Here is a 14,899-nt window from a genome sequence, read left to right as displayed (position 1 = left end):
AGGGCCGTAGACGGCGCACGGCCTCCTGGTCTAGGGCGGAGGTCATGGACCTCATTGAGGTTTGGGGGCAGGCCCCGATTGTCCATGATCTCCGCACTAGGAGGAGGAATGCAGCCGTCTATGGCTGCATAGCAGCCGCCATGGCTGGCAGGGGACACAGGCGCACCCAGGAGCAGGTGCGCATTAAGGTGAAACAGCTGCGGCAGGGGTACACCAGGGCCACAAGGGGCGGCGCCGCTGCAGGGGCTGCCACCTGCCCCTACTTCGCTGCCCTCCACCAATTCTTGGGGGGCAGGGCGGTCCGTGCCAGCCCGGGGGACAGCCAGCCGGGACCAGAGGGCCCTGACCTGGGCGCACCGGAGGGGCCACCGCCAGCTGTTCCAGCAGGGTCGTCCAGGGAGACCGTACCGGGTAAGTAGTTTGAATTAAGTAGTTCGGGGGGGGGGGGAGGTGGGAGGGAGACCAGAGTCCGCGTGCGTGGGCCATGCCTTCCACGGATCACGCAGACACCTGTGCACGTGCGAGCACGTGCCATGCCACCCTTGGGCAGGTGGCTCCAGCTGCGTGACACTCAGGGGCCATTGCCCAATAGGCACATGCTTGTGCAAAGAGACATGACATGCTCCCAACCCCGGGGCGGACCCAGCAGGATGATTTCCCTTCATATGTCCCCTGTACACAGAGGCAGGGGACATCTCCCCTTCCCCCCACCGCCCCGGCCACACTATACATGGCACAGGGACATGGGTGCACTCTTGGGGCAGCTCCCAGTCCCGGGGAGAGCCAGACATCCTGACCATGGCCTCTGTACAAGCACAGCGGCTGTGACGGTGCAGGACATGGTCACCCTCACGTTGTGGAGTTGGGGAGGGGGCTGGGCATCATCCTCTGCATCCCCAGGGAGAACTGACCACTTCTCTTCTTTCTCTACAGCTGTACCAGCTGCTCGTGCAGGGCGCACCACCCCGCCCGGGACATGCTCCCACACCCGCGGCCTGCTCCTGACCGCCAGCACGGAGCAGGAGTATCGGGACCAGCACCTGGGGGCCCTGCGAGCCGTGCACCGCACACTACAGGCCTGGATGAGGGAAGACCTGCAGGTCCGCCATGAGCTGCTGGCTGAGCTCCGAGGGCTGAGCACCAACCTGCAGCTCCTGCTGCAGAGCATGGTGCCCCGTGCTGGTCCTGCGCCTGCTGCCCCCCCAACTGCTGTCCCTCCTCCCACTCCTGCTCCCCCTCCCACCTCTCCCTCCTCAACCCCCACAACCTCTTCCTCAATGTCCACACCCCCCACCTCAACCTCCGCACCCTCCACCTCATCCCCCCGGGGACGCCAAGGCCCCCTCCCTCGTCGTGCTGGGAGGCGGTTGGCCCGGCGAGACCCCCACCCCTGATCCTTCAGTTTCCCCACCCCCTCCTTTCCCTTGCTTCCCCCTTTCAGATCCCTCCTCCCAATTTTCCCCCTCCCCTCTCCCACCCTCTCTCTTCCCCTCTCCCACCTCCTTTTCCCAGTTTCCCAGAGTTTTGTTAAATAAACAGAATTTCTATTTTTGAACACACGTTATCTTTATTTTGTACATCAAGAAGAGGGGCTAGGGAAGGGTAAGTGGAAGGAGGTGAGGGAGGACTGGGGCACGAGCCCCCGATGGGGAGGACTGGGCTGGCTCTGCGGGCTTCTGGGGGTGGAAGCTCTCCTGCAGCCCCCCAATTGCCCCCTCTCCCCAGATGGCAGCCTGCGGCAAGTGCAGCCGGGCTGATGGCCGAGTGGTGTGATGTGCCCAGTGTGGGTAGTCCGGGCACTCCAAGCCAGGACTGCTTTGCAAGCGGGGCACCCCTGAGAACTGTCTGTCCGGGGTAGGGGTCGGGTTCCTTTAAGTGCAGCCCTGGGCTAGCCTGAGGCAGCATCTCCACGCTCTAAGTCCTCCTCTGATGCCCTGCCGGCACTGCTTCCGGCCATCCTTAAGCCCAGTTCAGGGTCCACTCTGTGTGGACATGCTAGTTCGAATTAGCAAAACGCTAATTCGAACTAGTTTTTTAGTCTAGATCCGTTAGTTCGAATTAGCTTAGTTCGAATTAACTAATTCGAACTAAGTTAGTTCGAATTAACGTTGTACTGTAGACGTACCCTAGGATGGGTAGGAATGGTGTCCCTAGCTTCTATTTCTCTGGAGGTGGGTGACAGGGGAGGGATCACATGAGGATTATCTGTTGCGATCCTTCCCTCTGGGGCATCAGATATTAGCCACTGTCAGCAGACAGGATACTGAGCTAGATGGACCTTTGGACTAACCTCGTCTGGCTGTTCTTATGTTCTTTGTTGATTGAAATGAATATGTATTTATGTGTTTGTGTGGGAGAAAGGCAGTCCAGGGACAGTGTTTGGGCATGCTCAAATACAGAGCATACCCAAAACAGAGGTAGGTGTGATTGTCACTGTACTCTCCAAGAATGGCAGTGTCAGTCTCTTCCTTGTCTCAGGATAGTGAAAAAGGAAATGAGACAACAGTGGTGAGGTGTCAGGATGAAACAGAGCTCAGGTAATCCCTGGTAATGGGGGAAGGGTAAATGACTGAAGGCCCCTGAAAGAGAAAGAAGGACATCTCTTTGCCCACTGGTCCCTTATTCTGGGAACTGCGACTGTTCTTCTCATGCAAATAGGTAAGCTGATAGAGTGATCAGAGCTGAAAAGAGTTTTCCAGAGAAGAGCATATCATTTCTTTACACAACTAAATGCTAATGCTTTCAAGTATAATGTTCTTTATCATTCTTTACTCCCCCTAACATTTGGTTTGCTTCTCTGAGCACTGCTGCACATTGAGGAGACATCGCCATTGGGCTGTCTACAATGATACTCTGGTCTTTTTCCAGAGGGGATTGTACTAGCAATGTGTGCATAATTAGTTCAAATTATTCTTCTCAGTGCCCATTATCTTACCGTTATCAACACTGACTATCATCTGTCATGTGGCACATTTGTCTAGGTTTGTTAGTTCTCTCTGAAGTGCGTCACAGGCTGCCTGAGCAATGCAAAGCAGCCAAAGCTCAGATTTGAACCCCAAGTGACTCTGTAATGCTTCATTTATGTGTAACTGATTTTGCTTTGGTACCTACTGCCTAGACAGAAACACATATATTTAATCTTGTAGTACTGTGCTGTAGTGGCAACTGAATATTTCTATTATCTATATAACAAAATTCCAGCATTGTGACTCAGAAGCATCTCTCTGAAGCCCAGGACATCTGTTGAGTCACTGTGGTTGGTACTTCTTTTTATGCAGAGTATCACCAGCTTTAGTCATCACAGGGATTCTCTGTCCATTACTGTCCAGTTTTTAGTTTTCAACCATTTTGACTTAAGAAATTACATCAGAGCAACAGTATGTAAGTTCAGCTACATTAGTGCTTAAAAGCATCCTATACAGTTGTGATATCACAAACAATTCAACACATCACACCCCTTATTCTATAGCTAATTTGCATGCAACATTGGTTGTATGAAGGCTATGGCACAAATAGTAGAATACTTGCCCCAACAGCCACATCCATGTAACAGCCAGGGCTTTCATTTATTAGTATCAGATAAGAAAATATACCTATTTTGTATGCTCAATATCAGACCATATCCTATGGCACAGCAAAACAATCATTCCCACAAAAACAGAGCAAAACCAGTGTGTTTAACTAATGAGGGTGAAATGCTGACCCCACTGAAATTAGTGGGAGTTTTGTCCGTAATACCGAGTTTTTCCTTATCTGAATTATACACTAATTATTTTATAACTGGCATTCGGGCAACTGTTGTGATAGTGTTTATGTCTGCCAAATTATATATTCTTCTTGGGAGTCTCTAGTTTAGGTTCTTTTAACTTAAAAATGTAGGAAGGGCAAGCATTAAAGACCTGAACCTGTTCTCATTGAAGTCTCTGAAAATTCTGTCTGAAATGAAAAAATTAAAGTTGATCTCAGTATTTAGATCCATTGAAATAAGGATTTTTGGGTATGAATTTACAGTGTCCTGTTTTTGTGTGACATCAGTGAGACTATGAACATGAATTAGAGCAACTCATGAGAATAAGAATCTTCAGGATAAGACCTTTAAAACAGAAAAAGAGAAAAAAGAAGCTGTAAAATATGATAGCTTAGTAAGAACAATAGGAAATTGTAACAAACCCAACATTAACATGCATAATTTGAATAGTCCAGGGATCAGTCTGAAGAAGCAATTTCTTAACTCTATGGTTGAATAGGTTTTAAAGAGCTTAAATGTTGCATAAGCCTTGAGCATAGACCTCTTTACATAGGAGTAAAATTAGATTTCAGTGGGTGCAAAATTGGGCCCTAAGATAGGAAAGTTACTAATATGGAGCTAAGTGAAATTGCTTAATTATATGGTGAGTCTTGCTTCAGTTCTAGGGCCACAGATTGAGGATGGACCAGGGAAGCTGATGTATAAGGTGATAAGATTGAACAAGCATGACTGATGTATATTGATATCTGGCCTCTTTAACCTGACAGGGTTATTTGAAAAAGTTAGTAAAAGATCAGATAAAGCTCATACAGTTATCATATTTTATGTGAATTTTCAAAAGCTTTTCAGAAGATACCCAGTACCAAGAAATTAGTAAGTAAAACAAATAACTATGGAGTAAAGGCCAAAAAGGAATAAAAAGTGACTGGAAGCAAAGTTTGAATGAATGACTGTTCCTTGGAGTGGACAGAAGTTAAGATTGATGTATTCCATAACAGGGCAGTATTTGACTATGTTCCTGAACATAGTTACCAATGATTTGGGGGACAAAGAAGATTGACAGTTGATGATTATTTTGATGGCACCAAGGATCAAGTTCTGTATTGATTTAATTCCATGAATCTTATGGTAATTGGGCTATATATTTAAAATTAGTGGTTTGTAAGAAAATCCAGAACACATATGTAGCATAAAGAAACTAAGAATTAGAAATAGAATAAATATACGGCAAAACACACTAGAAAAAATCGTGTAAGCCTTCTCATATATATTACTGTGCTTTGAACTTAAAGGATCTTCTCATATGAGGGAGTTCAAAGTTAATGGCTGTAAGAGAGATAATAAATAATAAGTATAACTATAAATAGTGAAAATCCCTGGTTTGTTAAAAACAAGCTTAGGATGAAAAGTAATAGAAGATCATGTTGAAAGTGTAATAATGTTTTATCACACTGGCTCACCAGCATTTGGAATACTCTCAGAAAATGCAACAGTATTCTATATTGATAGCCTAAAACACTATAGTATTACTATTTTTAGGGTATTTAAAAAAAAAAAAACTATGAAGGCTATTTGCAATTTTAAATATTTCCCCTAAAAAGGTTTAGTGCCAGAAAGGGATAATGATTGTTTGAAAAGAATGGTCTCTAAATATGACACGAGATAGCCAAAAAGAATAGTTGATTTTGAAACAGGGAAGTGTTAGAAGGGGCTTCACTGAAATATGAAGCATTTTGAAAACTCAGTAGTCCTTCCTTTTCTCTATGTCTGTCATATGATTGCAAAATTGAATGGGCATATGCCATGGATACTGATGCTGGTCATGATGCTGCAACCATGACCATGAAGGATGTAGGTACAGTCTTTTCTATAAGTCTATCACAAACAGGAGTGCTGACCAGCACTTGGTGACTAAAGGGTTAACTCGGGTAGTAGCAAAGCTGCTAGCAAGGAGCCAGAGAGCCAATGTGTATATGGCAGTGTTTCCCAATTTTATTTGACCGAGGAACCCTTTTCAGCTTTTCAGAATTTCAAGGAACCCCTAGGCTTGTCAAGCAAAATTGGTCACCCACCAATTCATGAAAATCACATTCCTTCCCCAAGACACACACACACCCCATCTCCCTTCTGTGAGGCCTCATCTGCTCTGTTCCCCTCCTCTCCATCACTTGCTATCCCCAACTCCCCAGCCCTTATACCTGTCTCAACCTAATGAGAGTGGGGTGTGGGGTGGGAATGAGAGATTTGGGTGTGGGAAGGCGTGAGAATTACAAGCTCTGGGAGGGAATTTGGATGCAGGAGAAGGGGCTGTTGGCTCAGGGAGGGGGCTCTAGGCTGGGGAGTGTTGAGCTCAGGTAGAAGGTTGGGGTGCTGAGCAAGCCAGGGCTTGTGCATGTGAGGGTGCATGAGTTTGGGCTGGATATGTGAGGGACTCCGGGCAAGAAGTTTGTGAGTATGATGGGCTCAGGACACAGATTTGTGATGTGTGGATGGTGGAGGAATGTTGTGGCAGAAGACTGAGGATGTGGGGATGCAGGAGTTCAGGGATGTAAGAGGCTCAGGATGGGGGCTCCAGTGTATGATAGGCTCAGATTTGGGGTCATGTGGTGCAGGAGTTATGATGCTGCAGTGAAATGGGGGTTTGGTCCCAATTGGAGGCTTGTTGGCCTGGCTTCATTTTTAAATAAAATATTATGTCAAACTCAAAAGGTTTTAGCATTGTCTTTATATATGACAGGGGTGAGGAACCTGTTTTGAGTCAAAGGGCACTAACCCACAGAAAAGTCAGTTGGGGCCACACAAGTGAGATGCAAAAAAACAACAACAAAAAAGCTCCTCCAAAAACCGCCAAGCCTCACTAATGTGGTCCCAAATGTGCTGGTGGGGGTAGAGGACAGAGTGCTAGTGGGTGCTGGGGCTGGAGAGAGGGTGCTGCTGGGTGGAAGGATGCTGGCCCAGGTGGCAGGGTGCTGGGGAAAAGTGCTGGGACAGGCAGGTGGGAGGGTGCTGGGGTCAAGGACATGGTCCTGCTGGGCACTAGGGTGACTGCCAGGGTGCTGGGACAAGGAACAAGGTGCTGCTGGGTGCTAGTATGGATGGCAGGGTGCTGGGGCTGGGGCCAGGGTCGGGGCAGTGCTGAGTCCTGGGTGTGAAGCAAGGTGCTGGGGCCAGGGCGATGCTAGGGTGGATGGCAGGGCTGCAAAGGAGCGGGATAGGAATGGGGTGCAGGATCTGGAAGGGAGCTGGGGGCGGAAGGGGAGAAGGTCTGGGTGGTAGGTAAGGAGCAGAAGCAGGCTGGATGTAGGGTGTCTGGCTACGAGGGAGGGTGCGAGAAGGGGACTTAGGTAGGAGTTGGATCTCCCTGATCTGGCACCCTCTAGACCTGACTGGTCCCAGATGAGGAATTTTTGGACCAGGGGAGGTCATTTCAGAGCTCCTGGTTCCCCACCTCCCACCCCCCGCTAGGCTTCTTTGCACCTCTATCCCCTGCAATCGAACTAAGCTGCCCACCCCTGCTCGTTCCCTGCACTTCCCCCAAAACCATCCCCCACAATCCAAGGGAGTGCAGCACCAGTTGCCTGCAGCCCCTCACAGCCCAGCTGAGCTGCTTGTCTGTTCCATATGCCCTCCTGTGTCCACCTCAGCCCAGATGAGCCCTGCACTGGTTCCCTGCATGCTTCCCCCACAGCACAGCTGATCCTCATTTCCCTGCACCTTCCCCCAAACCATGTAGACATGCTGAGCCAGTGCTGATTCCCTGCCCCTGCCTCCCTCCCTCCCCTTGGCTGTGTCTACACTGGCACGATCTTGCGCCAAAGTGGCCGGTCTTGCACAAAAATTTGCTGCCTGTCTACACTGGCCGTGTGTTCTTGCGCAAGTACGCTAACGATCTCATGTATGAAATCAGGGCTTCTTCCGCAAGAACTACGATGCTCCCACTCAGGAATAAGCCCCTTTGAGCAACTATTCTTGCGCAAGAGGCCAGTGTAGATAGGCAACATGAAATTCTTGAGCAAGAAAGCCCTATGGCTAAAATGGCCATCGGCACTTTCTTGGGCAAGAGACAGAGGGGTAGCCGTGTTAGTCTGAATCTGCAAAAGCGACGAGGAGTCCTGTGGCACCTTATAGATTAACTGAAGTGTAGGAGCATAAGCTTTCGTGGGCAAAGACCCACTTCGTCAGATGCATGTAGACTGACGAAGTGGGTCTTTGCCCACAAAAGCTTATGCTCCTACACTTCAGTTAGTCTATAAGGTGCCACAGGACTCCTCGTCGCTTTGGGCAAGAGAGTGTCCACACTGCCATAGATGCTCTCGTGCAAAAGCACAGCTCGTACATGGAAGAGTGGATGTGTTCTTGCACAAGAAACAACCAGTGTAGACATAGCCTAAGAGTTTCCTCACATGAGCAAAATGAATTTTGTGTTAATAAATATTTTTAAACCTCTTCCTTTTCCCTCTGCTGCCATGTCAGCTCCCCTGGTGCCTGCTCCCCCCCCCTCCCCCCACTCCTCACCCTCCTCTGCTGTCCTGACTCCTGCTCTTCTCACTGTCCTCAGCCCTCCTGCAATCTGACCCCTCCACCAGCCCTTCTCTCCTCCTGTGCCCCCTCCTCTAGTAGCCCCACTCTGATCATGTGATCTACTCCTCTCATCCCTTCTAACACCTCCCTCTACAAACCTGCCCTGCGTCTCTCCTCTGATGGTGGTCCCTCCACTGCAGGTGTCTGCCCTTCTGCTTCACCCCCAGAATCCCCTGGCACCTGCACGTTCCCTTACCCCTGCACCCTCCTGGTGCCTCCCCCTTCCCTCACTGCCCCCTTTGCTTCATTTTCCCCTGATGCCCACCCCTCACCACCCTCTGCCCCCATTCCCCTCATGCCCTTGTGCCCTCTCACATGACTTGCTCCATCCCAGCCTTCCTCATGCCCACCCCTACTTTCAAGCCTTCTCCCGGCACCTCCCCTCACCCCTCTAGCCCCCAATGCCCTTCCCCTCTCCCCTCCCAGCATCACCCTGTCCCCCTCCCACTGACACCTCCCCTCCTGCCCTTTTCCTCATTGTCTGCACTTTGCCCCCTGCCGTTTGTCCCCCCCACCCCGTCCGCACAAGCACCTTCCTCTCCCAACCCTTCCCCTTTCCCTCTGCACAAGCCCCTCCTCCTCCTCCCGCTCCCCCTCCCGTACCTTCTGCCTTCCACTTTGCGGGGCCAGAGTCTGTGCTCTGTCCCCGGACTCTGAACCCGCAACTCAGCCATGCAACGCAGTGCCCAGCAAGTTTAAAATCCTAGGCTGTGATGTTATGTCACGCCCGGGTGTCTCCCCACCCACTGTTTTGAGCGCACTGCGCAGGGCAGCAGCAGCCAGCAAGGGGGAGATCAGGGAAGGCTGTGCACGGCGGGGACTGGTCCGGGGACGGGGGAGACGTTCTGGGGCCTGGCCGGGCTGGGAGGACGCGCGCGGGGGGGTCGGGACCCGCTCCAGCTCCAAATACTGCTGAAGCGTGGGCACCACACAACTCGCTGCTCACGCTTCTGCTAGCTAGCCGGCTTTCTCTCGCTCTTTTTCAGAGGGGGTGGGGGAGCGCTGGCTCCTCGCGGAACCCCTCGTTGTGCTCCGCAGAACCCCAGGGTTCCGCGGAGCACCAGTTGGGAAACACTGGTATATGGTGTTGAAATTTGAATTGGATATAGGTTCCCTGCCTGCTTTCTTTGTGTGGGAGAAATAAACCAGGAGTTGAGAGACAAAGAATGATTTAAACCCAGGCAGGACTACTATGCCCCACAGAATTCAGGGCATGGGAGTGGACTGAACAAATTAAAAATTAGAAGTAAGTAAAAGGGAAAGGTGAATCCAGTCACATTCAGGGTAATTTTTCTTTATTTTGTGATTTGGTTTGAACTGCTTTGTATGATTCTATGCCTTCCCTGCCCCTTTACTATCTAAGCGCTGTGCCCATTTTTTTCTCTTTAATTTGGTTTCCTCAGTTACTCTGTAACATCTAGCAACTAAGTACGCTTTATCAAGTTTATCTTTTGCTGTGTAATAAGAACTACGTCTTTTAAGGCAATGATTTGATTCTTGTGTCCTGGAAGGTCTGTCTGTATATATCTGAATGATTCTTACTGAGGGGTCAGCTACCAGAGACTGCAGGGCTTTTTTCTCTTTTCTTTTTCAAGCTCTTTTGGGCCAAAAGACCTTGGGTATCCCTGCGGGGTGATTTCAAGGATTCACCCCTGGTTTTTTAGGAATCAAAAAGCACTTGATGGTGGCAGCAAATTCCCTAAAATCTGTGTATGGTGATTCTGGGGGAAGTTTTGGTAACTAATGCTGGTAGAGACAAAGGAGGTTTTTTTTCTTTTGAGATCTTTGCAGGCGCCCATCTTATGTACTCTGAGTGCCAGAGTGGGGAACATCCCTGACAAAGTCCAAGATACATTCCAAAAAATGTGGACTTACAATGAAACAACTTAAAGTGGGGGAATATTCTCCATAAGAATTAATGGAAATGGGGGGGGGAGGGGGGGAATGTGTTCCGGAACAGTCTTTATGTCACCTTAAAGATGCAAGGCAGGAAATTTTACTCCATAAGAATCAATGAAATAAGGGGAGGTTAGGTTCCAAAACTTAGAAAATGCCACACTTGTGATTTTAACAGCACATAAACATGATTTTATTACATATGACTGCACTTTTTAATATTTAATTAGTACAGTAATCAGATCTTAAGAAGGTGACATTTTTGTTTGTTGATGTTGATGGAGAATTAGTTGGAGAATGAGGATGAGGATGAGGATGGGGAAGTAGGTGGAAGATCAACAGCAGCCATCTCAACACATCAGTGTGATGGGACACCCCCGCCCTGGCACCCGATTCGCTGGAGCCTGCACGGCACAGTGCGAGCCAGCTGGCGAAGTGGCACTTCACCCCCGCACCGCGGATACCAGTGGGATACAGGGTGGGCCAGCCGGCGAGGCAGTGGTATGCCCATGCACCATGGACACCTGCGCGGGGTGGTGCAAGTCGGCTCCTCCCTCCCCCGGTGTTTCTGAGCATTCTCCTCCAGGCGCCGGGAGCTTTAAACGCAAGTGCTTTGGGAAAAGGGGGCAGCTGCAGGGAGAGAAGCGGCACCCCACTGAAGAGAGGAGTGCCTCTAGGAGGAGACAGAGCAAGAGGTGGTTCAGCTTCCACCCCACCGGAGGAACCCGAGCCCAGAGACCTAGAGGAACCTCCATCAAGGGGAGTACCCGGGATCAATGTACCCCTTCCTCAGTGACTGCCATGGGGCCGGCAGGCTGACGAGGTGAGGAGGGGGTCGCTGGCAGAAGGGACTGAATGGGAAATGTAGCTTGGGTAGGAAGTGGCCAAGTGCAGGGTGGCGAAAACCCCAGAGGTTGATGGGTTTTGGTATCGTGACCCCTGTCAACCAGGTGGTGGTGATTGCCCTCTCTTTAGGGCCTTGGGTCGGGATCCAGGAGTGTGTATGGGCCTGGGTACCCCTACCTATGCCTGTGGGGTGGATAGCGAAAACCCCTACCCCCCTCCAGCGACTGGGCTGGGACAACTGAGACTGGAACCTATGCGGATACTTAGACTGTACTAACATAGTGGGACCAAACTGTGGAACCTGGGTGTTGACCCGGAGGGGTCAAGGGTGAAGAGTTGTTGTGATAACCACACAGGAGGTGACCCATGGCAGGGCCATTGGTTGCCCAGAGCAAAGTGGGAATCCCATGGACGGGGCTAGAATAATACAGGAGTCGGCCCCAAAGAGAGGGCCTTATCTCATGGTGGCATGGCCCAAGGGGTGACTTCCTGACAATCACAAACATCCACCAAATTAAAAAACACAGTAAGAGAACCAAAAAAAGAGTCACTGTGGCTTAAGAACCAGATAAAAGAAGCAGCGACAGATAGAAAGATATCTTTTCAAAAGTGGAAGTTAAATCCAAGTGAGGAAAATAGAAAGGACCATCAAGTTTGTCAAATTAAGTGTAAAAATATAATAAGAAAGGCCAAAGGGAGTTTGAAGAACAGTTATCCAAAACCTCAAAAAGTAATAGTAAAATGATTTTTAAGTACATCAGAAGCAGAAAACTGGCTAAACAACCAGTGGGGCCCTTGGACGATGAAGATGATAAAGGAGCACTCAAAGATGATAAAGTCATAGTGGAGAAGCTAAATGAATTCTTTGCTTCAGTCTTCACGGCTGAGGATATTGGGGAGATTCCCAAACCTGAGCCATTCTTTTTAGGTGACAAATCTGAGGACTTGTCCTAGATTGAGGTGTCAGAGGAATTTTGGAACAAATAGATAAACTTAAGAGTAAGAAGTCACTGAGACCAGATGGCATTCACCTAAGAGTTCTGAAAGAGCTCAAATGGGAAATTGCAGAACTATTAACTGTGATTTGTAACCTATCCTTTAAATAAGCTTCCGTACCTAATGATTGGAAGATAGCTAACGTGACGCCAATATTTAAAAAGGGCTCTAGAGGTGATCCTGGCTATTATAGGCCAGTAAGTCTAACATCAGTACCTGGCAAATTAGTTGAAACTATAGTAAAGAATAAAATTGTCAGACATATGGATGAATATAATTTGTTGGGGGAAAGTCAACATGGTTTCTGTAAGGGAAATCATGCCTTACTAATCTGCTAGAGTTCTTTGAGGGGAATCAACAAATATGTGGACAAGGAGGATCCAGTGGATATAATGTACTTAGATTTCCAGAAAGCCTTTGACAAGGTTTCTCACCAAAGGCTCTTAAGTAAAGTAAGTTGTCATGGTATAAGAGGGAAGGTCCTTTTGTGGACTGATAACTGATTAAAAGACAAAACAAAGGGTAGGAATAAATGGGAAGTTTTCTGAGTGGAGAGAGATAACTAGAGAGGTCCCCCAAGGGTCTGTCCTGAGACCCATCCTATTCAACTTATTTATAAATGACGTAGAGAAAGGGATAAACAGTGAGGTGGCAAAATTTGCAGATGATACCAAACTGCTCAAGAGAGTTGAGACAAAAGCAGTTTGACAAAAGCTTCAAAAAGATCTCACCAAACGAAGTGTTTGGGCAACAAAATGGCAAATGAAATTTAATGTTGATAAATGTAAATACACATTGGAAAAAATAATCCCAGATATATATACAATATGATGGGGATTAATTTGGGTATAACTACTCAAGAGAGATCTTGGAGTCATTGTGGATAGTTTTTCTCTGAAAACATCCATTCAGTGTGCAGTGGCAGTCAAAAAAGCAAATAGAATGTTAGGAGTCCTTAAAAAAGGATTCCTCCCTCTGAGGCATCAGATATTGGCCACTGTCGGCAGACAGGATACTGGGCTAGATGGACCTTTGGTCTAAACCAGTATGGCCATTCTTATGTTTTTATGTATATTTTCATGGGCTACTAAGGGATAACTTCTTCATATTTCTAGCTCAAAATTGGAGTTAAGTTGAGCCCAAAGTTAGGACTTTTACTAAAGACATCGTTAATTATTAATAAGTCACATTATAAAATACACAGATATAAGTAATTACTGTTGAAGGGATACATAATAGCTAAACTATATGTAGGAAATTATTTATTTAATTAATTTAAGGAAATCCAGCAGATTGCTTGGCCTAGCCATCAGTGAGAAGGCCTTGCATCATTTGAATGACTCTCTCTTAATCAATGCTGAAACTGTGTCATGACAGCCTTTAGAGAGACAGATCTTTACACTTCTGACTGGAAGGATGGTTGGCCTAGCCATCAGCGAGAAAGCCTTGCATCATTTGAATGACTCTCTCTTAGTCAATGCTGAAACTGTGTCATGACAGCCTTTAGAGAGACAGATCTTTACACTTCTGACTGGAAGGATGGAACAATCTGATGTACCTGGTTTAGCAGGACTTTTTTAAAACTCAGATTTTGTATGATTCATGAGTCGTGCAGACTGGCCCAGAACCAATAAACAGCAGACACAGAAGATACTGGTTTTCTCTTTTTAAGAGTTGTGAGTGTATTCACAGGAAAGGTACTAGTTTGAGTATTCTGGGGATTTAAGTCGTATACTATTCAGTGGACTGACACAGATCCATTAAAGTTAATGGAAAAATTATCATTGACTTGAATGGACACTAGATCAGGTCCCCAATGAATAAGTATTGTACAGGAAACAAACAAACAAACAAACAAAAAACCATGTTTACATGAAAATAGGAAAACCATTTAGGTCCAATGGTAACATTGACCAGCCATTCCTCTTGATGTTTTGGTTTCACAAGCTCTCATAAGTTGAACATTGTTGGGGAGATCAATATGGGAGAGCTGAAAGAAAAATGTACCAGAGGAAGTAGTGTTAGGGGATTCAGCAGGTGTTATACTATACAATACAACTCTAGTCTGTCCTTAATGACTCAGGACTCCAGTACAGAGTAGGGGAAATTTTCATAGCACAAGGGCCTCTCTTCAAATGACCTAATAACTCTATTTTTCATAAAAACTACTTTGCATAAACACCTGATAGCGCTTTTCTCTGCAGCTAGGCTTCTAGCCTCAGTATTTGAAAAATTCTAATATGAATAATTGGTTTCAGACAGGTAGCCATTGTATGTTACAGAAAAAAACAAAAGGGCACTTTAAAGATTAATATATTTCATAGAGCATTAAAGCTTAAGCTTGAACTACAACTCATTTCCTCAGATGCTGAAGAAAGAAAGAAAGAAAGAAAGAAAGAAAGAAAGAAAGAAAGAAAGAAAGAAAGAAAGAAAGAAAGAAAGAAAGAAAGAAAGAAAGAAAGAAAGAAAGAAAGAAAGAAAGAAAGAAAGAAAGAAAGAAAGTCCGGTTTGCATAGAGACAGTCCAGTTTATCTGATGTACATGGCAGATGGACAGTGTTGGCAAAATACGGATAATAAATAATTACTGTGGGACTAATCAAACATGCTGGTCTATCTTATTCATTATTAATTATCGTTATTATGTTTTACATAAAATAGAAGTAAGACTAATTCAAGTATTAAAAATACTGAAACAAAAAACACGCACTTAACATTTACCTCTCTCATATTTCTAATGCAGCATTCAAAATTGTATGGAGTGGCTAAATAACTAAGCCAAACAATTTACTTTTAATTGGTTATAGTACTTTCTATTCTTCACAGGTCTGCA

Source organism: Pelodiscus sinensis, chromosome 4 (genome assembly GCF_052426305.1).
Source record: "Pelodiscus sinensis isolate ZL-2025 chromosome 4, ASM5242630v1, whole genome shotgun sequence".
NCBI classification, from domain to species: domain Eukaryota; kingdom Metazoa; phylum Chordata; order Testudines; family Trionychidae; genus Pelodiscus; species Pelodiscus sinensis.
The sequence above is the reverse complement of the archived record's forward strand: the minus strand, read 5'-3'. Positions refer to the sequence as shown.